Consider the following 22,380-nt stretch of genomic DNA (forward strand, 5'->3'; position numbering starts at 1 on the left):
CATGCCACAACTAGAAGAACCCACAACGAAGAATACACAACTATGCACTGGGGGGCTTTGGGGAGAAAAAGGAAAAAATAAAAAAATAAAAAATCTTTAAAACCCTAAATGCAGGGACTCAGAAAGCATCAAGATTGGTAAATGCATCCTTGTGCCAAGAGGGTGGAGTACCCCAAACTCCACAGGGACAGAAGCTCCTATGCTCAGGACCTTCCAGATCTCTCCCCATCTGCCTCGTCATCTGGCTATTCATTTGTGTCATTTATAATACACCACTAATAGTAAGTAAAGTGTTTCCCTGAGTTCTGTGAGCCATTGTGGCAAATAATCAAACCTAAGGAGGGGGTATTGGGAGCCCCCGATTTGTAGCCAAATTGGACACTGTGGGTAACCTAAGGACCTGCCACTTGGGATTGTTGTCTGAAGTGGGGGGCAGTCTTGTGGGATTCAGCCTTTAACCTGTGGGGGGTCTGCTTTAACGTTAACTCTGGGTAGTTAATGTCAGAATTGAATTCAATTGTAGGACTCCCAGTTGGTGTCAACCATGAGTTGGAGAATTGTTTGGTATGGAAAACTCACATTTTTGGTGTTAAAAGTGCCCTGAGTAGAGAAACAGTTTTCCTGTAGGAGAGTAATAGAAGATGAAGTTAGAAAGGGAAGAGGCTGCCATATCTATTGTGCAGGGCCTTTTGGGCCATCATAAAGACTTTGGCCTTTCTCAAATTAATATGGGGATCCATTAGACGTTTTTCAAGCAAAAGAGTGATGTGATTTAACTTATAAAGGATCCGTCTAACTTCTATGTGGAAAACAGATTGTATGGAGACAAGGGAGAAAACCGGGATAACAGCTAATAGGCTATTATGACAATCCAAGCAAGAGAGATTGTTGGCTTGGACCAAGGTAATGGCAGTGGCACATTTAAACTGGATAATTTGAGGAGAATTAAATAAACCATTTACGAAGACATAGGTCAAGGTTTAAGGAAAACAGCAAGGGATAGTGATATCCCCAGGAGCTAGTTATAGGATGAAGCTATTCTCATACCTAGGCCTGAAGGGTAAGAGGAGATTTGGTTCCTGGAACATGGAGACTGTAGTTGTACAGAGAGGGTCATGACATTGTCACAACCACCCTACAGCAATTTGACAAGGAAGGAGCTGCAGGGAGGGAGAGATAGCAACCTTACTCTCCTCAGTGCCTCTCATTGGTCAAACCCAACTGGAAGTCCAAGAGGAAGGGAACTCACTCATGCAGTAAGTAACAGTTGGGCTCTCAGAGTACAGAGCATGTTTAGAAGGCATAGAGAGGGGAAAATGGGAGATACATCCCATAGTGAAGAATCAGGGTTGATTTCAAAGTTTGTGACCTGAGCACCTAAAAGGACAGAGTTGCCATTTACTAGGATGGAAAAGAATTTTGGTGCAGTAGATTTGGGAAAGAAAATCAAGAGTTCGGTTTCAGACATGTTAAATCTAAATTGTTCAAGGAGAAATGTGTAGTAGAAAATTGGACATATGAATTTGGAGCTCTGGGCTGGAAAAGAGGTCTGAGCTGGAAATATAAATATTAACCCTAGTTGTGATGGAGAGAAAATGAGACACTGATCTATAAATGCAAATGATTCTCTTCCTTTAAAAGATAATCCTTTTATTTACTTTGAAGGGAAAAAAAGCAAATAAAATTTTAATCAATTCCTCTTTGGCATCCTCTAAAGCACGAGTGAAAAATATTTATGTTATAATTGTCTGTGTATGCTGTTCTGGACTGTGAGCTTCTTACAAGTAGGGACCATTTCTTAGTCAACTTTATATTCCCAATACCCAGCATATAAAAGCCTCTCAAAAAATGTTTGACAGATGAGAGGAGTTAATGAAAATATAAATGAATGAAAATAGGCTTGGGATTTGTAGAGTGTCCTCAAGGTGCTATCTAAAATGCCACATTAATGAGAGAAATCTTGTTTTTGTAAAAAGAATCTCTTCCAACTGACTGTCTGAAGACTCAGATATCCTCACTCATCCTGTGACAGGAAGTCAAGGAGAGGCCAAGAGTCACACTTTAAACAAAGGAGGCCTAGGCAACTTTGAAAGCTTCTGCTGGTAAAGCAAAGAGCAAGCACCATGGATAGTCTGAGAAAAGCTGATGGCTCTAATACCAAATGATAAATACATTTATCTGCTTCTTTCTTGTGCCCCTGAGGCAGAGCCTGCTTTTATTTTTTTAATATTTATTATACTAAATTTAGTGTTTATCATTTCAATACCTGTTTTTACACTATGACTACATATGACCTTATAAGAAAATACCTATGGTATTGTTTAACATGTTTTCAGTCATAGAAATTGTATCATACACTAGATACACAATTCTATCTTTTTAAATTTAATATCATGTTTTTAAATTCATACAAGTCAATATATATAGCTCCATTTATTCTGATGGCTTCTTTATCTTGATTTCTATTAGAAACAATGCTACAGGGAATATTCTTCTACATATGCCAAGTTTCTTTAGGATATAAATATATAAATATAGAAGTTGGATTTCTAGTTCATAGAGTATGTGCATCTTCAACTTTGCTACATATAGCTAAACTGTTCTCAGAGAAGCTGTATAAACTTATACTCCCACAAGCAGTTTATGAGAATTCCAGCTCCTCATACTTAATTTCTGCCAGTCTGATGGACGCGAAATAGTATTTTACTGTTGTTTGAATTTGCATTTCCCTGTTACTCAGGCATCCTCCTCTGTGAATTGCCTATTTAATTTTGAGCCAGTCCGGATTCAACAAGTTATGTCTACCATATGTATTTTGGTTCCATATCAGTGGTCAGGTCTGTTCAAGAAACTTCATGCCAAAGTCAAAAAGCAATACCTCTGAACGAGGGGATTTGGATTTTCCTTGAGAAGCCACAAAATTTAGTGGTAGTGACTCCTAGCAACTTGGATTCAGGATATGAAAAAAAAAATCAGATATTGACATAAACGCAAATGGTTCTCTCTCTCTGAGAGTTTACTTTACTTTGAAGGGAGGAAAAAAGCCTAATATTTTACACATTTCATTTACCTTAGTATGTCTAATCTCTCTGTCTGTCTCTCTGTCTTTCCTTGTGTATGTTTTTGTCTCTCTCTGACACTTAAATACACAAAATCTGTATTAAATACAACGCAAAATGCATACATAAAAACATGTGTATTAAATACAATGAAAAATAGCACTCAAAACGGCAAGCTGCCTTGCTGACAGTTTGATGAAAGAAAGATAGAAGGATCAACTTTCCCATCAGCCATCAGTGGAGATAAGAAAATTTCAAGTAACACACAAAATCCAAGATGCTTCATTAAGCACACAGTATACATGTAAGAAAAACAGGTTTTAATATAATTTCAGCAGTTCTTTATGTAAGTACGATCCATTCTAGCAGGATTTTAATAGATATTCCTCAGTGAAAATAATCTCTGTATTTATTGCAACAATATACAAATCAGTAAAAAAAAATTAAGAATACCAATTTGAAAACTAACTTTATATAATAGAATTATTCCATCAAAATCCTGTTTTCAGAAACCTCCTTAAATTTGATATATATTATTTCTTGGCGTCTTTAAAGTATACTGTCATAGAGATGTCTTACTATGGATACTTGTAGATTCTACATGTCGACTGTGTTAGAACTCTCCAGAAGGCTTAGCCTTTTACTACTATTATAATAAAGAATAACATTGGCCAATAGAGCTTCATACCATAATGGAAATGTTCTATATCTTCACTGTCCAAGATAGCAGCCACTAACCATATGTGGTAATAAGCATTTGAAACGTGGCTCATGTGTCTGAGATACTGAATTTCAATTTTAGTTAATTTAAATGATTTGAATTTATTAAATAGCCACATGTGGCAAGTAATTTCTGTATTGGGCAGCACAGATTTAGTGTAATCTAGAAAAACTTTCTTTTTATCTAGCCATAAACATTGGTCTCTGCTAAGCAGGTAGCTAGGACTGGACAATCTGCCCTAGGAACAGAGATCACAACATTCTTCTCTCAGCACCACTCGTAGTGACCTATTTCTCTCCTCCTACCAGTGCTGAATTACTGGGTACCTACTAGCCAGGCCTTCTGTGTCTTAGTCCCTGACACATTTTTAGCAGAGCTTACGTTCGACTCTTGTTATCTAACCTATAGGTGCTTGGATACCCGCTTTTTATGTGCTTCATGCTCCTAACTTGTGTTGTTGGACATCTCTGCTTGATCGCTTAGGGTGACTCAACTACTTCAATATCCATCATCCCTCTGCTCCTGTGCTGCCAGTGTTGACTGACTACACTCTATTTCCCCCAAAGAGATTCAGTACTCACATCCTCATACAGGACTTTAGCTAGACCTAAGGTATCTGTCTAACCTATAGTTTTAAGTACACTCCTGGGTCTGATTTCCCTTGGCTTTCCCGTCAAGAAATGGAACTTTTTGAATTGGAAACTGTTTAAGATAATTTGATGAGTTAATCCTCAAAATAATAGTGTCCTCTGTACACCCCCAAATTCAAAACACTTGTCATTCCATAAGTACCAGCTATCTCATTTTCCTGGTAAGCAAGAGAGAACAAAGCTGATTTCTAAAATATCTTAGAGATACCAGAAAATTGTCACACGAATTGAAAGACTTTGAGACAATCAAATAGTTAATAGATTCCAGCATGAGATATGGATTATAGGCATAGTAGTTAAGAGGTCATTGTAAGACAGAGATAACAATCTTCCCTTAACTATTTCTCATAGCTTTAATTTAATAATTAACCACAGTATAATTTATTCTTAAAAATTCTCTTCATGGTTCATAAGTTTTTGCAGTAAACACAGAAATATATATACCACTATGCTAGAAATGTAATGATTCTAGTAGCCTAGTCAGTGCCCAGAGTTTCCAAAGTTTATATTCTACAGTAAATCTCATCACGTACCCAGGCACTCTGTCAACTGTCTGACAGCCAGCAGTGATTCACTGTTGACTTGCAGATCAGATCATCCTAGAAAGCCAGAATAATATGAAATAATCCGTGATATCAAATTAGAAAATCCAACGTACACGAAAGGATAAGTAATATCCTCAAACCTGAAGAATTTAAATTAATAGAAAAGGGAAAATTTACAGTGGCAGACTTTGAAAAGAAAAACTATAGGTATTAAAAAGTGAAAAATCTCACAAAAAAATAAACTTCACAGTTAAGAAGATGACCTTCTCATACAGAGAATGATAATCACTCTTAGGTTTCATTTATGTTTTTCTGGTTTTTTAGCTCAAAGAAATAGCTTGAAAGACTGGGAAATGCAGAGGAAACGTGTTCCAGCAATGACCAGAGTAGATGTTAGCACATCTTGGTGGAAAGAGCATGAACTTTAGCATCATATAGTCCTCAATTCAAGTTCTGGTTTGGCCATTATTATCTTAGTATCTTTGGAAAATAACTTTATTTTCCTGAGCCTCTGTTCCCTGCCTTACAAAAGGAGGATAATGATGCCCACCTCATGACATTGGTTTGAGGATTAAGTGAAATAAAATAAGCAAAAGTGCTGTGATACACAGTATTTGCCCAATAAATGTTAGTCCCTGCTTTTGTCAGCACTCTCCTCTCCTGCTTCGCTATAGGTCTTTAAAAGTGAGAATTTCTCACGTCTGAGTGGTATAAAATATGAAATATTGTAAACCCCTCATAGCCTAACACAATCATGGGCAAGTAATAAGCACTCAAAAAAGATTTGTAGATTGAAATTCTACAAATGCATTCCTTCCTGAAAGCAGAGGGATGGAAGAGATGAATTCTAAAGATCCTTTCCTGGTTCTCAGATTAATGTTCTAGTAAGAAAGTTTTTCTCCGTGTCAACCACAATAAGAATCAGTTCACTATGATGGAAACATAGGAATTTTTTTCTGGCCTACCTCTAGTTTTCTTTATGAAATACAATACAGAGCATCTCCTCACAGCCCTTCCTGCAATCTTAAGCAAACTCTTCTTTCTAAACTGAAAAATTCATAAATATTTCCTCCAGTATTTCACTTCATCTAATTCACCATTTCTTACTCACTTGTTTCTTGATCATTACTTCTGATTCCATCTCAGATGAGTCTTTGTAAATATTTAAAAGACGACCCAGGTACAGAAAGTACCATATCAGGTAGTCGTGATCTCCTCCTCTTCCTCACACCTACACTGAATAATACGCAGAAAGAGACCTGAGACAAGTAACAGTTACTCCAGTAAAATGCTATTCAGCATCCATCTGGGAGGACAACCCTAAACCATGACAGTCATGGCTGAAAAAGACAGTCAACTGTGAAAGTTAGAGAAGAGCCATCACGCTTCAAGGCAAATGCGTATTGGCACTAAACTATGGCTGGAAAAATAAAAATAAAAGAGCTCCTTTCAGTAACCAGTTAACAAGAAATCCAGGGCTCTCAATGGATGTGAAAGCCTGTGTTTAAGTAAAACCACAGAATGGCTGTGCCCATTTCATTTTCTTTAGCTTTCTTAATAAACTTCTATTTATGCTCCCTTGATGTTACCAACTTAAGCTTCAGGGTCTCAGTAGGTTTTCCCACATTTCAGCATGGAAAAATTTCTAGCCATATAGATTCACGTAAAACACTCTTTGTATACCTCGCTGTCTCTTGAAATCTTACAATCTGAGCACAACAGCTGCATATTTAAGGAGTAGAGATAGTTTTACTAACTTGAGTAACAATGTAGTGTTGGGTCCAGATAAAACTAAAGATTCTTCATAAACAGCTATATAAGCTAAAAATTGCCATAAATGAATTTCAAAGTAGTAAAAACCTACCAGTTTATATTATGGAGATATATCCATATCCATCCCCATAATACAATATATATATTATATATTATATCCATATATATACTTTGAAATTAAAAAATAAGTTTAAATTTTCATTTAAAAAGGATGATTACGAGCCAACTTTAGAAATGTTTTACATTTAGAAATATCTATGGAAGATGTCTTCTACAATCACTCTTCTATTAATAACCACACATTTCTAACAAATCTTAAAATCAGACTTCTCTCAATAGAAAATTGACATTTTTCTCCAATAATCTCTATTTCTGAACCTACTTGAAAAGTTGGTCAAAGACAGGAGCCATGTGCACATGTCTGGTTTTGATTCCATCTATGCTCCTGCCCTAATGCTGTGGCTTGGACCCATTCCAGATGCTCTGCCTTACTCTGTGGTTTGCATTTGAGATCCCTTTTCCTGATTCATTGCATTCTCCTGATTGACAAACAGATTTAGATATGAAAACAAACAGTTACCTGCCTGTAATTGGTTTCTAACAGCTGCACTGTTGTAGCACTTCTAAACCATAGGGAAGGTCCTCCTAGAGAAGCTTCTTGTTCACTTCAGAGGAGGGGGGTATGTGTTTGGTTTTGTTTGCTTTTGTTTTTTGTTTGTTTGTTTGACTGATTTTTACCACTGGGGAGTCTTTATTGCTTACTAAGATATTTAGTTACTTTGGTGTACGTGTGATCTATAGATTTCATGAACTGAAATTTATATTCTTATTTTTTTACCCCCTGCAAATTAAATTTAAATAAGAATACATCAGATTTTAACTTCCTAAACTGATGTGCCTTTTAATTGAATTTACAATAGTCTTCAAAGGAAAATGGTCACTTTTTTTAACTGTTTTAATGTGAAGTATCATACTATTTCATTGGAATTAAAATTTTAGACTAGAAGTAATAAACTACGATTATATTTTCAGTAGTTGTCTCATAAAGTCCATCAAATTATGTGATATATATCACACTGAGTTACAATACAAGCTACTACTTACACACTACACTACAAACAATTGCAACTCCCTCAACACATCAGGATAAGAGACTGAGACTTTGCATTTTAAAACTCCTGTGGAAATCAAATGTATTTTAAGTATCAGCTCTGATTATTTAATCAGACAACTTGCATTTTGCCCTGGCTAATTTTGAAGGCTGATAATATTTTACTCATAAAAATAATTGTGCACCTGTTGTGATAGAAGCCTAGTTAAACAAGTGTTAATAGGAATGTAACTCTTTGCTTTAAGCATAAGAACGCAGGTCTCTCATCACTATTAAATGAAGAAACATGTTTTTAAAGCCATGGAATAGATCTCATTTTAAATCTCATCTCTTCCATAGCCCCAGAGAGATATTTTAATAATATTATTAAAACACGTATAACAAATAGTTGCATGTTAACTTGAAAGGGGACACCAGATGATATCTGCGAACAAAATGGAAATGGAGTTCCTCCTTCCTATTTAATACCTGTGCTCTTCTGTCTTATTCTATTCCCTGACCAAACCATTTTAATGGTATCAAATCATCTCTGTGAAACATGTGTACTTTTCTTACTAGCTTAAGATCAAAGGAGAAAATAAAATGTGGGCCTACAAAAGCTGTACCCCTCTTGCACTCTTCTCATTCTCAGACCCTTTTAGTATTAGAGATCTTTTTCAGTACCCAAATTCTGTGAGGCTTAAAAACATGCAAGGCACTCATGGAAGAGACAGACTCAAGACCTTTCCTCTGTACAGGCTTTCTAAGAGCTACCAACTTGTGTCTATTCAGTCCATTTCCAGGAGTAATCAGTTCCTAAGTACTGAAAGGAAGCTTGAGGAAAAATAATTTGTCTGAAGTTAAACTAGCTAAATTTTGAGCTCAGTTATACACATCTCTCTTTGGTTTCTGTAAGACTGTGACTTTGCACTTGGCCCAGCCTCTTTAAGGTCATATTTAAAAGATAATTTTATTCAAAATTATCTAAACTTTTGAACCATATACTTTACAATATCAGGTTCATTCTAATTTTACTTTGGTTAGTGAAATACAAGTTTGCAACGAGAGTTCAGAAAATGTGTACATTTTTTAAATGACCTAAATTCTCTGTAGTTTTCTTTTTCAATAGTTTAATGCAGACATTTGGATCGGAGGGGAATCACAAATAAACGGAATAATTGCATCAAATTTCCTCGGTGCATTAAATATGCACTCAGTGGTAATTATCAACAGCAGCAACACATTTAAAAATGTAGAGAATAATGTACAATTTATGCCTATTTCAACAGTCTTATTCATAAAAACACCATTTGGATGAAAATACACACATTTTATTAGGTGGTTAGCCTTACAATTTTTTTTTTTTAATTCAGACAAATGTCCTAAACACTAAGTGTGTGGGAGGTCTAATACTAAGGGCCAATTCTTAATGTGACATATACATCCCATGAGAATTTGGTCAAGAGTTGACTCTAGAGTACAGAAATTCCCAGGATACACCCTGGCACCTAGGGTGTGAGGCACAGAGCATTCCTGGGCCTATAAACAGCACTGAGATTAATTACTACTCCATGCATTTTTCTTCCAAGAATCAACTATATATAAATATTATCACAAATGTATATTTTCAAACTATATACATTTATTCAAACAAAAAAGACCAAAGTGAAATAGAGCAAATTAATAATAATGGCATATAAAAATTTTAAATCTTTTTCATACTAAAAATCCTATGTATAACTTTAAATTATAAAATAATAAACACATGTGTATTGAAATCTCATCTATCAGAAATGTTACACTAAAAAAAATTCATAATAACTGTATGTCTAGAAATGATACACGTGAAAATCCCATTTTAACAGTAAGACCTCTAAGTTTTGGCTACCACTACAACAAAATTCCAGAACCAAAATAATATGGAAAATCTCTTAAAGTTTTGGGTAAGAGAATTTGACTTGTACTTAAATAGGGCAATTTAATAATACTACAAGGTCTTGGGAGGCAAATAATAGCTACACTATCTGTAATAATTAATAATAAGATGGGAATGAAGTTGACTAGGGTACTGTTCACCAGGTCTAGCTTACCTGAAAAATGTAAGCTAATTAAAAAGAAATTATATATCATTTAGTTGAGCAAAAGTACAGTGGCAACACACACTATATTGTAAACTTGACATGATTTTTTAAACTATTAGAACTTCCTCTCAATTTTATACATATCTAATGATTTCCTATGAAATAATTTGTACTTCAAGAGGTAATGAATGCTTCCAGGTCCCTGTGGGTGGCACATAACCAAATACTCCTGTTTCTATTCCTACTGGCAAACTACTATTTACTGAGGACCTGTTTTGTCAGTCATTTTACAATCATTGACAATAATCCTGTAATGCATGTATTTTTTCCATTTTACAAGTTACGGAGCTGAGAGTAAAATGGGTTAAATAAGTTTCTCAGTTTATACCACGATTCAAACCCATATCTGATGAACTCCACACTCTATGTTTATTACACCACAATTCCAGTTCCAGAGAAGAAAGCAACTAACTTCTTTAAGCCAGAAACTTCATTCAGAATCTTCATAAAATCTCTGAATTCTTAAATGTGACTAATTTGCTTTGTAGTTACTATTACAAATTAATTTATTGCCAAGGCAATTATATGTTAGTTTATTTTAAGGTTCTAGTCCAGTGATTCTCAAAGTGTGGTTCATAGACCCCTTGGAGTCCCAGAAAACTCTCCAAGTTGTCCCTGAGGCCAATATTGTTTTCATAATAGTACTAAGGCATTAGTCGCATGTTACAGTAGGACATTTGCACTGATGTGAGGAAAAGGAAATAGTAGGTTAATTCTGCTGAATCAAAGGAAACTACTTCTAGTAGTAGTCATTGTATTCTTCACCACTACACACTTGCAGTAAAAGAAAAATTTCAGTTTCAATTAACAACTGCCCTGATGAATCAATAAAATAATTATTTTTATTAAATAATGACTTTTAAGTACATATATTTTTAATATTCTGTGTGATGAAACAGGAAGCACTTCTGCTGCTTATTATGCCTAATTATAACAGTTGTTTCAAGGAAAATCACTTGTGCTATTTGAGTCGTGGGCTATTTTTCGTAGCTTTTTGCATAGAACACCAATTTCCTTTGAAAGAAGAAGAGACAAAATATCATTATTCATACTGCAATATTTGTCAAGTGAGCCTGTCACTTCAAGAAAAACAACTAATAGTATTGGTTGAAATAATACAATATGAACTTCCAAAGGAAAATTAGAATTTTGCAAAACTTCTGTCTGCCATCATGAACATGAGAGTTTCCAAACGCTTAAAAGATTTTTCTGATAAGATTAGTGGTGAAATCAATGAATGTGATTTTTTGATACTATATGATGAAATGTGCCAACATAAGGAAGATCTACATAACTCAGTGAAACAACACAATCTAAAAGACCAGAGCATGCTGTTACAAAATCATGCCTGGAGTAAAAGATTCATTCAATGTTCAAATTGGACCAGTGGATTTTAATGTAAAAGTACTGAAAGTCCATTGATAGGGTTTCAGATCCTACACTGAGCCTAGCCTTTAAGAAACTACCGCTTGTGAAATTCGGCATAGTATCAAAGAGGAATATTCACAAGTATATGAAAAGGCTGTAAGTTACTTCTCCCTCTTTCAACTCCATATCAAAATTAGGCCAGCATTTCTTCATACTCCAATCAAAACATATCACAACAGTTTGAATGCAAAAGCAAATAAGAGAGAGTCCAGCTGTCTTCTGTTAAACCACACCTTAAAGGGAATTGCAAAAACGTAAAACAATGCCTCTCTTCTCGGTAAATTATTTTTATTTCAGGAAATATAGTTATTTTTCATAAAAATTAGTTTTTATGTTAATATGTAGTGGGTTTAACATCATAACTTTTAAATGAATTAATAAATATTTTTTTAAATTTCTCAGGTTTAATTTCTAACACAACATAATGGGTATTGGTCACATGAAAAAAGATTTTTAGAGTCCTCAACATAGTTTAAGAGTCCTGAGGTCAGAAAGTTTGAGAACTGCAGTTCGTCATCCTTTCACTAAATATTTACTGTTTCCAGTACTAAACTATGCCAAAGGCTGCTGCCTACCTAGCGCATTCATTGATGCCCTATTCTATGCCACCCCAAACACTACATATTTTCTGTCTAATTTTCTCTACAAAATCAGAAGTTAAGTAAGTAGTATCATCCCTTCTCTTTTGTATAAATAAGGAAACTAATCCCTTTCATTTTTATTGAAGACTTACTTTCAGTCTTTTCTTTAAACTAATCTCTTTATTGAAAAAGCAATGCATACACATGGTTAAAAGAAATCTACAGTACAATCTATACGGTACAAATTTATTTATTTATTCTTTAAATCTGTTTTTTGTAGGTTAATTTCATAGTTTTTTTTTTCTTCTTCTTCTCCTCAAAGCCCCCCAGTACATAGTTGTTTATTCTAGTTATAAGTCCCTCTGGTTGTGCTATGTGGGACGCCGCCTCAGCATGGCTTGGTGAGCGGTGCCATGTCTGCACCAGGATCCGAAAAGGAGAAACCCTGGGCCCCTGGAAGCAGAGTGCAGGAACTTACCCACTCGGCCACTGGCCGGCTCCTAAAGTACAAATTTAAAAATTAGCCCCCATCCCATACCCTTCATTTCCCACCACATAGTCAACCTCTGTTAACGTGTATTAAATATCTTCCCAAATTAGAGTATATATATACCCTCCTCGGTTTTATGCTGTCACTCTTAATAGTTCCAGAGATGTTAACCTTATTAAGCCAACCAATAATTGAGGTAATAAGGAGAAGGCATGCTACAAGTCTCTAAATCAGTGACCCCAATTCTCCCACTATAATGCAAAGTAAGTCAGATGTAAGTTTATGTCCTGCGAGGTATTTTCACTTAACACTCAGCTTTGCTTATCTCTTTTTTTTTTTTTTTTTTTTTGAGGAAGATTAGCCCTGAGCTAACTGCTGCCAATCCTCCTCTTTTTGCTGAGGAAGACTGGCCCTGAGCTAATATCCTTGCCCATCTTCCCCTTCTTTACATGTGGGACACCTACCACAGCATGGCGTGCCAAGCGGTGCCATGTCTGCATCCAGGATGCAAACCAGCAAACCCCGGGTCGCCGAAGCGGAAGATGCGAACTTAACCACTGTGCCACCAGGCTGGCCCCTGCTTATCTCTTTTTTGAGATAAAAAGATACTACTAAAACTTGGACTAAATTCACCACCCAAAATGTTGTGAAATGAGCATCCCAACTTATAGGAGAAATTTCTTCAATTTACCCAAACACATTTCACTCCCAGATTCCTATTGTTCTGCTGTTATCCTACCATCTCATATTCCACTGAGCCATACACCAATCTACAGGTGTGTGTTAACGCATGTATACATGTATGTACAGATGGATGTTAAAGGCTATTTTCAATTATGGGTTAGTACACTAATACTGAAATAAAAATCGTTTGTATTCAAAGAATACGAGCTCCTTTGATAGAGAAAGGTTCCACCACAAGCCTAAATCTAACACACATCATTAAAGCTCCAGTATGTTTTTACTAATTCTACACAGGAGGATTACAGATGTCCTGCTAGCTACCATTTCCTGGTAAGCAATCTGAATGGCTTCCAGGAAATTGCTAATGACCTTCATTTTACTTAAAATCTAGGCTGCAATTAGTAATAGTTTTTCTTCTCCATGCTGGTTATAATGTTTATTTTCATCACAGTAATCAGGAAGAAAAAAGTGAAATGTCTTTGTTTTGAATTATATCAAAATGTATGCTCTTTTATTTCGATATGTCACCAAATAGACTAATACATATTTAATGTAATCATAATTGTGAAAGAATACTTTGGATCTTTTTTACTTCTAACCAATTTTGCCTCCTTTCCCGCTCTAGGCTGTAGCTATTGCTAAAATTAGTCTTTTAAAAACAGAATCAATAGGAATATTTTATAATTGGCAACTATTTTTACACATAAGAACATTTTATAATTGAAATTTTTGAAACCAGATATGATTTTAAAGTTTTATGTTTTTAATTATAATAATTAACTACTAAAAAAGAAGTTTCAGACTCTTATTCAATGAATTTAAAATATGATTATGTGGTCAATGTAATAATAACAAAGTACAATTTTAGCCAGTGTTATATTTATAACCAGAACCTGTTATTAAACTTCAGTTTTTTCTTTTATGTAAACACTGATTTCACTAATTAGATCCAAGTGATCTTTCCCCCAACATATCGATTTCTTTTAATCGCCAACAGTTAACAATGATTCTAATGTATCATAATACTTTAGACCTTAATCATATAGTAATAATTTTTGTCGCTAGATTTTGTTTGAATTTTAATTAAGAAGACCTTGTGTCTCCGACCCCAATTGGGGGCAGGTTTTAATTGCTTGTATGTATATCACACAGACTTCAAAAGAAGTAAAAGATGTTTATAACAGAGTACAAAGGAGAGCTTTGAAATGTCTACAATCATGCAAAGTGGTATAATTTAAAAAACTATGGGTGTTGCTGTGTTATAATGCATATATATTTATAAAACTAGCTGTGGTGTGCATTTATTGTTAGTAAATGGAGTTCACGAGCTCTGCAATAATAACTCACTATTGATTACAAGATGACGGAAAGACTATGTGAAAGGGGCTAAACATGCTATTTGGGGGAAATATTAAGTTTCCACCTTAGTAATTTACTATGTGATTTAGAGCAGTAACTTTTCTTTTCTGAATTTGGGGTCCCTAGATGGAAAATAAGTTGGATTACATCAAAGCTCCTTCAGCTCTAATTTTTTAATATTCTATGATTCTAGATATTACTCTGAAATTCTATGATTACACAGATTTATAGAGAAAATAGTGACAGTCTACTACATTATTTCATATAAACAAGAAAGTGAGAAAATATTATCTGTGCTCTCAATCTCTTTCACAAGTTGGTCTCCAGATCAATACAGCACTTGTCTTAGAAATAACCATTTAAAATTTTCAAAATACATGAAATCTAAATATTGACAGGTTACTGTTTCAACCCTTTTTCCTAATGAGACAGCAAGAATCACGAGGTATGTGAACTTTACTGATTTTATTAGAGTTGAGAAGTGGCAGATGATTCATCTCTAAACGCTTCCAGATTTTTTTAAGGCTCCCTCAGATAAAGAAATTCCTGTAAATTTGTAAATAGAAATTCAAGAAGACTCATTTATAAATGAATATGTAAAGTGTACAGTCATAGCTCTTGAAAAACCCCTCCTAGTCCTCCTGTGATTGCCTACGACAGAAAACACCAGTAACCGTGAATTACTATTCCTAAAAACCAGCGTACTCTGTAGAAAGGGCAATGTATGGAATAAGCAATCCGAGTACTTAGATAGAATTTAGGCCCTTCTATAAAAGCGAACAAACTAGAAGAGAGAATTGGCATTTCAGATAGTAACCTGTGACGCAGAACACTAATTCTATGGGAATGCTGTTTGATCCATTCTGACCCGTTGGTGATAACAGCACTGCTTAAGTTACTTCAAGAATAGCCTACACTATTTGATCTTCAAAGATGTATCATGCACTGAAAAAAACCCATGACTTTCGTGTTCCTGTGTGCTCTTCCAAAGATTTATGTTTGCAATCAAAACTATAAATGAAACCAGGCCTCTCAGTAGCACACAGTAGCAATATTATAATAAATTCACATTTTAAATGCAGTATTTGCACCAAGCACAAGTGTAATATGCTTGTACTATTTGATGCAACACAGTTCCTAATTTTACTTCTCTTAGTAACAACCCTAATGAAGTAACAGGGAGTAATGCTCAAAGTCTTTAACAGTAAAGTACGACAGTAACATTTACACTCTAGAATAAACCCCTTGGACAATTTAGTTGAATAATTACACTAAGTAATTATGTTTCCACAGTGGCTTTGGAAAACATTGGGAATCATTTGCAGAATTTTCTGTTTAAAAGCACTTGTTTAATTTTTTTTTCACATCAGAAAGAGACTGTCATCTTTCTAAGCTTTAGGAAAGCACACCTACAAGTACATCTACTTTAGTCCCTAACTGTAACTACTGAAACGATTAATCATATGTGACCAAGGAAGGAAAGCACTATTTTCCCTATTTTGTTCATATGACATAATTATTTTTTTGTCTTTCTTATCATCTGTGTGTTTGACAAACACAAGCACAAACAGTTTGTGCTAACTCAAACAACCAACATTACTGTTTCTCTGGCACACTGCCCAGGGAGGCGCCCTCACACCGAGGAGGAGATGCCAGCCACAGCATAGAGGGGCATGTGTACAAAACAGGGAGGTTGGCTAAGATTCTCTTATATAAACCACAGAAGGCTAGACCCATCCATGGAGACACAGGATGAATCCTAATGCTCTAGACGTCATTTAGTATGTTGCCATTTGGAAATGCTTCATAACCATAACCATCCTGGCATCCTCACTCCTTTGGTACAGCTCAAACAAACGAACATACACACCAACGCGTTAAGGACCCTACCAGTACTTCTGTTTTACTTTGTATCCTTCCGCTATATCAGTCTCCCCTCTCTCTCATTCAGGAATAGGTCAAGATAAATACTACTTTAGAGAGAAAATGTATTACCTATACCCAGTCCTACTTTGCTATAATGCCTACTTATATAGAAAAGGATAAAAGTGGAACTCTTTTGGCTGGTTGTGAGTCGTGGGAGGGACGACTTTGTCCCCACTGCAGAATTCTAAGACTCTGAAGAATCTGAGGACCACTCTGTATTGTGTTAAACAGAGGCTTTAGAGACCAGGATTCAAACCTTACCTCCACAGCTTTCTAAGTTACCCAAGCAAGCCCCTTAATTTCTCTTAGTCTCTTTTTACTCATATGTAAAATCAATATAATAATATTTTCCTCGCTGGGTTGTTAAAAGGATCAAATAAAATAATGTGGATGTTTCAGTACTTCATTTCCTTTGTAAACAATAAACCATCTTACAAAAGTACTTACTATACTACTTATTGAAAGCAAATAGATAATATTTGAGGATCAGTCTTATAATTAAGAAAATATAATAAACACTAGTATTAATTTTGAAGAAAGCTTAGGAGGGCATGAAGATAACATTCCACCAGAGTAGGAATATCCTCTACAACATCTCCGTTTAAAATTTTCCACAGCTGAATTTCCACTGATTTTATTTCATTAATTTGGCCATTCATCCAACAAATATTTATTGAACACCTACTATATTCGAGTCACTCTCTCTTAAAGCAGTCCAATGCATCAATGTCAGATAGTCATTAATTGTTTCTAAGTTCTTTTGTACATTAAGAACACTTTCCCTATTACCTTAACCCCCTAAAACAACACAAAACAAATCTTATCCTCTTCTAGTCAATAAAACTTCAACCACCTAACATGTATTAGGCCAAACTTCCCTAGGTCTTTAATTACTATTCATATTACATGTTCAAGATTCTTCACCATTCTAGCCGCTTCCAATAAATTCTAATTGACAACAGATCCCTTAAAAATATGGTACCCCAATTAGAACACAGATGTCACTTCAGATGTAACCAGACCAAGGAAAAGGTCTAACAATTTTATGCTGTATTTCATTAAGTTCTTCATAATAAAGTTATTTAGCAATACTTGTAATAATGTTAACCTGGTTTAAACATTGCTTTGAGATTACTGCTATTAAATTTATGCCATTTACAGCACTCTATCCTCAATGCTGCTACTGGAAAGGAGGCTATGTATGGAAACATGGTAGGGGGTTAGGGATTGGATTTTCTCTTTAAAAATATTAGACACGACTCAGATACAGGTACATTGAAACTCTATGGTTCATTGTTTCTCAAACTTCAACAATATTTCAACTTCTATTGAGGAGTTTCAGAAATATTGCTTTATTTCATTTAAATAAACTTTTACTTGAAAGCACTGGGTTTTTTTAAAGTAAAACCTAAAAAGGAGATTATTAATGTACTGTTTCTTTTTTTCTTTTCTTTTTTTTCCCTAAGGAACATTTGACCTGAGCAAACATCCATTGCCAATCCTGCTCTTTTTTCCCTTGAGGAAGATTAGCCTTCAGTTATCATCTGTGCCTATCTTCCTCTATTTTTTTTTTTTTTTGTATGTATGTAGGACACCACCACAACACAGCTGGTGAGTGGAGTAGGTCTGCACCCAAGATCTGGCCTGAGAACCCAGGCCACCCAAGCTGAGCACATGGAAATTTGACCACTCCACCATGGGACCAGGCCTAATGTACTGTTCCTTAATATGTGGTGATATTAAGCTCACTGGGTTGAAGATTCATTTTTCAATACTGCTCCTATCCATTCCACTGCCCACACTTTAATTCTCCCTCTGGCACCTAACCCAGCACATAGAATTTTCCAGTGGTATGATAAAAGCTATGTTTGCTCCCTTTCTCAGCTTCATTACACTCTTGATTCCAAAAGAAGACGTAAAGTTAAGAATGATATATAAACTTAAGATCAATTAGAAAATAATATAAATATCGACTATTTAGAAAATAATTACGATGACAATTCTAAAAGCTCAAATGTATGGGACACCTAAAGCTATTTCTACAAACATATTCATGGCCAACAGTGCCTCTATTATTAAATAAAAAATGTTCTAAATGAATTATTTAATTTAGGAAGTTAGAGAGTATCGGAAAACAAACAAAAGTAAAAGTATAAGGAAAACAAGGAAGGGAGAAATAGTAAAGGTAAAAGCAAGATGAAGCAGCCAGCACATGAAAAGCAGAACTGACAAATCCAAAAACCGAGTCCTTACTGGGGCGTGGAGACGAGAGATGAGCAGGAAAACTGCTGGCAAGTAAAATTGAGGGGCAAAAGGGAAAGAACATAAATATGCAGAATTTAAAATGAGATATCTAACAGCAAATAAATAGAAAACAAAATCAGCAATACTGTATTTTAAATCAATACTGATGTATTTGAAAATCATGAAATACACAATTTTCTGGGAAATTTTTTTCCTGGCAAAACTGACTTAAAGAGAAGTAGAAAATGTAAAAAAGCAATTATCTCCAAAGAAATCTCTAGGCCTAGATGTTTTATGAGTATATTCTTTCAGCTTTTCAAGGAATAAGAATTCCCATATTATCTATTCTATATTTTACATAGCCTAGAAAAGAAGGAAAAGCTTTACAATTCAACTATGAACTCTGGTACTAACAATCAACAAAGATGGTACAAATAAAGAAAAATACAAACTAATCTCATTTATGATTACAGATGCAAAAATAACTGTAGTATGAGCAAATAAAATTATGCAGTACATTAAAAAAAGACTACACCATGACTAATCGGGGTTTATTTCATCAGTAAATTTGAAAAACAAATAAGATATACCATAAAATAAAATGCAATTTCTCATAGAAACTCCTAATAAACTATGAGTAGAATTTTTTTTAATGATAAAGAATATCTTAAATCAATAGTCAACATAATACTTAATGGTGAAATATTCAAAACAATTCCATAAATTAAAAACTACATGAAACACCTGCTATCACCTGTATTACTTAACATTATTCTTGACATTCTAGGCAGTGTAATAAGAGAAGGGGTGAAAAAAAGGGACATACAACTGCCAAAAAAGAGGAGAAAACACAACAGCTGAAATATGACAGAGCTAATAAGTTTGATAAAGAGGAAGTTATAAAATGAACCAGCAAAATTCACTATCATCCCTAAATATAGTAACAAAAAGAAAACAGAAGAATATCTCACTCACAAGAGCAAGAAAAAATATTAAATATTATAGAGAAAGATTAAAGGAAATGTGCAGAATCTGTATTTAAAAAACAAAACACTGTTGAGGGACATAAAATAATTGAATAAATGATTTTGAATGGGAAGGGTCAGTACTATAAAGATGTCAGTTTACCCCATCGTTTCATATAAATGTAATATAATCCTTTAAAAGATCACTTTGGAATTTTAATTAACAACTTACAATAATATAAACTTTAGGAAGTATGAAAACACCTTAAAGAAAAATTATGAATGTGGTCTTCAATGCTTGCTTTTCAAAGACACTCTAAAGCTACAGTGATTAGTGTAGCATAGCAAACAACATCAATAGGCAATTCACAAAGGTAGAGACAAATAAATTAATGTAAAACTCTTCTTCCTCAATAATAATCAAAGAAATTCAAATTAAATCAGCAATAATATATTATTTTCCCCTATCAAACTGGCAATAAATCTGTAAGGTAATAATACTTCTTATTGAGGCAAAAGAATACTTACAGACACAGCTGATGAAAGCACAGAGTACTACACCCTTTCTGAAGGGCAAAGTGGCAGTATGAATTAAAAGCCCTTTTTTTGTGTGTCTGTGATGAAGACTGGCCCTAAGCTAACATCTGTTGCCAATCTTCCTCTTTTTGCTTGAAGAAGACTGTCATTGAACTAACATCTGTGCCAATCTTCCTATACTTTACATGGGATGCCACCACAGTGTGGCTTGACAGACAGTGCTGGGTCCGTGCCTGGGATCTGAACCTGCGAACCCTGGGCAACCTAAGCAGAGTACATGAACTTAACCACTACGTCACCAGGCTGGCCCCAAAAGCCTTTTTAAACAATAACACTTTTTAAAAAAGAACCGAGGAATTTCACTTTTTAGAAATATATCCTAAGAAAATAACTACTAATTACTACTGAAATGTATTAAAATGTTATCCATGTTCAAGGTTTTCTTTACAATGACAAAAAATAAAAACAACTTAAAACTTGAATAAAAGACTCATTAAATTATGAGAACCTCACTTTATGCAACATTTTCTGCAAATAAAAATAATATTTTAGAAGATGACCTAATCACAAGGACATTTACAATATAGCGTTAATAGGAAAAATGGATTACAAAAGAATAGTAAATGGATGATTCCAATTTTAAGGAAAAAAATTTTAAATGTATATGCATAAATTAAGATGGAAAGGATATACAATATAATACAAGTAGAATTAAAGGATGATTTTATTTTCTTTTGTATGTATTTCTAAACTTTGTACAATAAATATATATGAATTTTGTAATGAGGGAAAATAATGAGGTATGAAAAATACACACTGCTTGAGATATAATATTAAATACTGATAACCCACAATAGTATGTATTTCTTGGAAATAGTATTTAGATCACTTTAAAATTTCATAATAACTGTAACTAACTTAGGTGGGTAATAACTGGCCTGATCTCACCTAGACTAAAAATGTATGCTGAGTTTTAGCAGTGGTTAAATCTATTTGAATACTACTTTAACTAAATTTGTTTTCATTTTTTTGTTACATTATTGGTATATTTTCTGTATAATGTTTGTGGTGACAAAATACTAGGATGTAAGAAGAGACAATTACGTAGAGTAAATCAAAATGAAAAATTTAGTAAGAATCTTATCTTCTATGCCCATAAAACTGAGTAGCACACAAAAGAAAGTTCACATATCACACACAGAATCCAGGAAAAAAAAGTTAAAGAATTTGAAAAGCCTAATTTTGCATCTGTTTCACTTTTGAGATTTATACATTTTGACTATCTAAGACTAGCACAGTTTTTGCATTTTAAATTCATAATTAGAATTAAAAATAAAGTAAGATGGAAAGTGTATGTGTGGGGGCATAACCCAAAGCATAAAAATTCGATGCTGAATCATAACATAATAAAATGTTAGCTTCCACATTACTAAGAGAACGCAAGACCCCGTCATTCATGCCAGCAAAAGCTTGCCTTTGCATAAACCATTTCTGTTCTCACTGTTATAAAACCAATGACTTTGGAAAGGGAAGAAAACACAGAATGACGTGCAAAGTAGCACACACCATGTTACTGCAGCTGGATAAAGAATATGTCACTAATGACTTTCTTTCCACCCATCACTTATAAGTTGTTTCTTTTTTTTTTTTCCAAAATAGCAATTGGCCTTTATGAGTACAAAACAGAAGCAGTGAAATTCAAAATAATATCTAATTTCCACTTGATTTTGATACTGTATTAGTTAATGGAATGAGTTATTAATTATTCCTTAGGAAAGAGATGACTTCCTTTTCTCTTCATTTGAGTTGAACATAACATGCCTGAACACTAGGCAATTTTCTGTAATAAATTCAAAATAATATTTTCATCAGATAGTTATTTCCAAATGTTCATCTTAAATGAGATATTATCCTTGACAGTAGACAGATTCACCTGCAGTTGTTTGATAAATTCAGAAAACTAAAGTAATTAAGTTCCCAAATTGTTAGTGTAAGTCAGAGTGTTGACTCTCTGTCTGTAAGGAACAACTGATAGAATTAATTGACAACCATGGATTGTATTCATGATACCAAAAACTAGTAATACAGTACTTCATCTCCATAAAAGACTCAATAAGAGAGTTAGGCAAGAAGCATCACTTCTTGACTGATAGGGTAATTTAATTCTGTAATGAATTAGGATTTTTC

General features: G+C 34.2%; 1 protein-coding gene across 50 annotated transcripts in view; it reads right to left on the reverse strand.

The window, feature by feature from the left end:
* The window catches only part of SOX6 (SRY-box transcription factor 6), a 570,771-nt gene that overhangs the window by 219,478 nt on the left and 328,913 nt on the right, over positions 1 to 22,380 (reverse strand). The gene's annotated exons all lie outside the window — the stretch shown is intronic.

This window comes from Equus caballus, chromosome 7, assembly GCF_041296265.1.
Source record: "Equus caballus isolate H_3958 breed thoroughbred chromosome 7, TB-T2T, whole genome shotgun sequence".
In the NCBI taxonomy this organism is placed as follows: domain Eukaryota; kingdom Metazoa; phylum Chordata; class Mammalia; order Perissodactyla; family Equidae; genus Equus; species Equus caballus.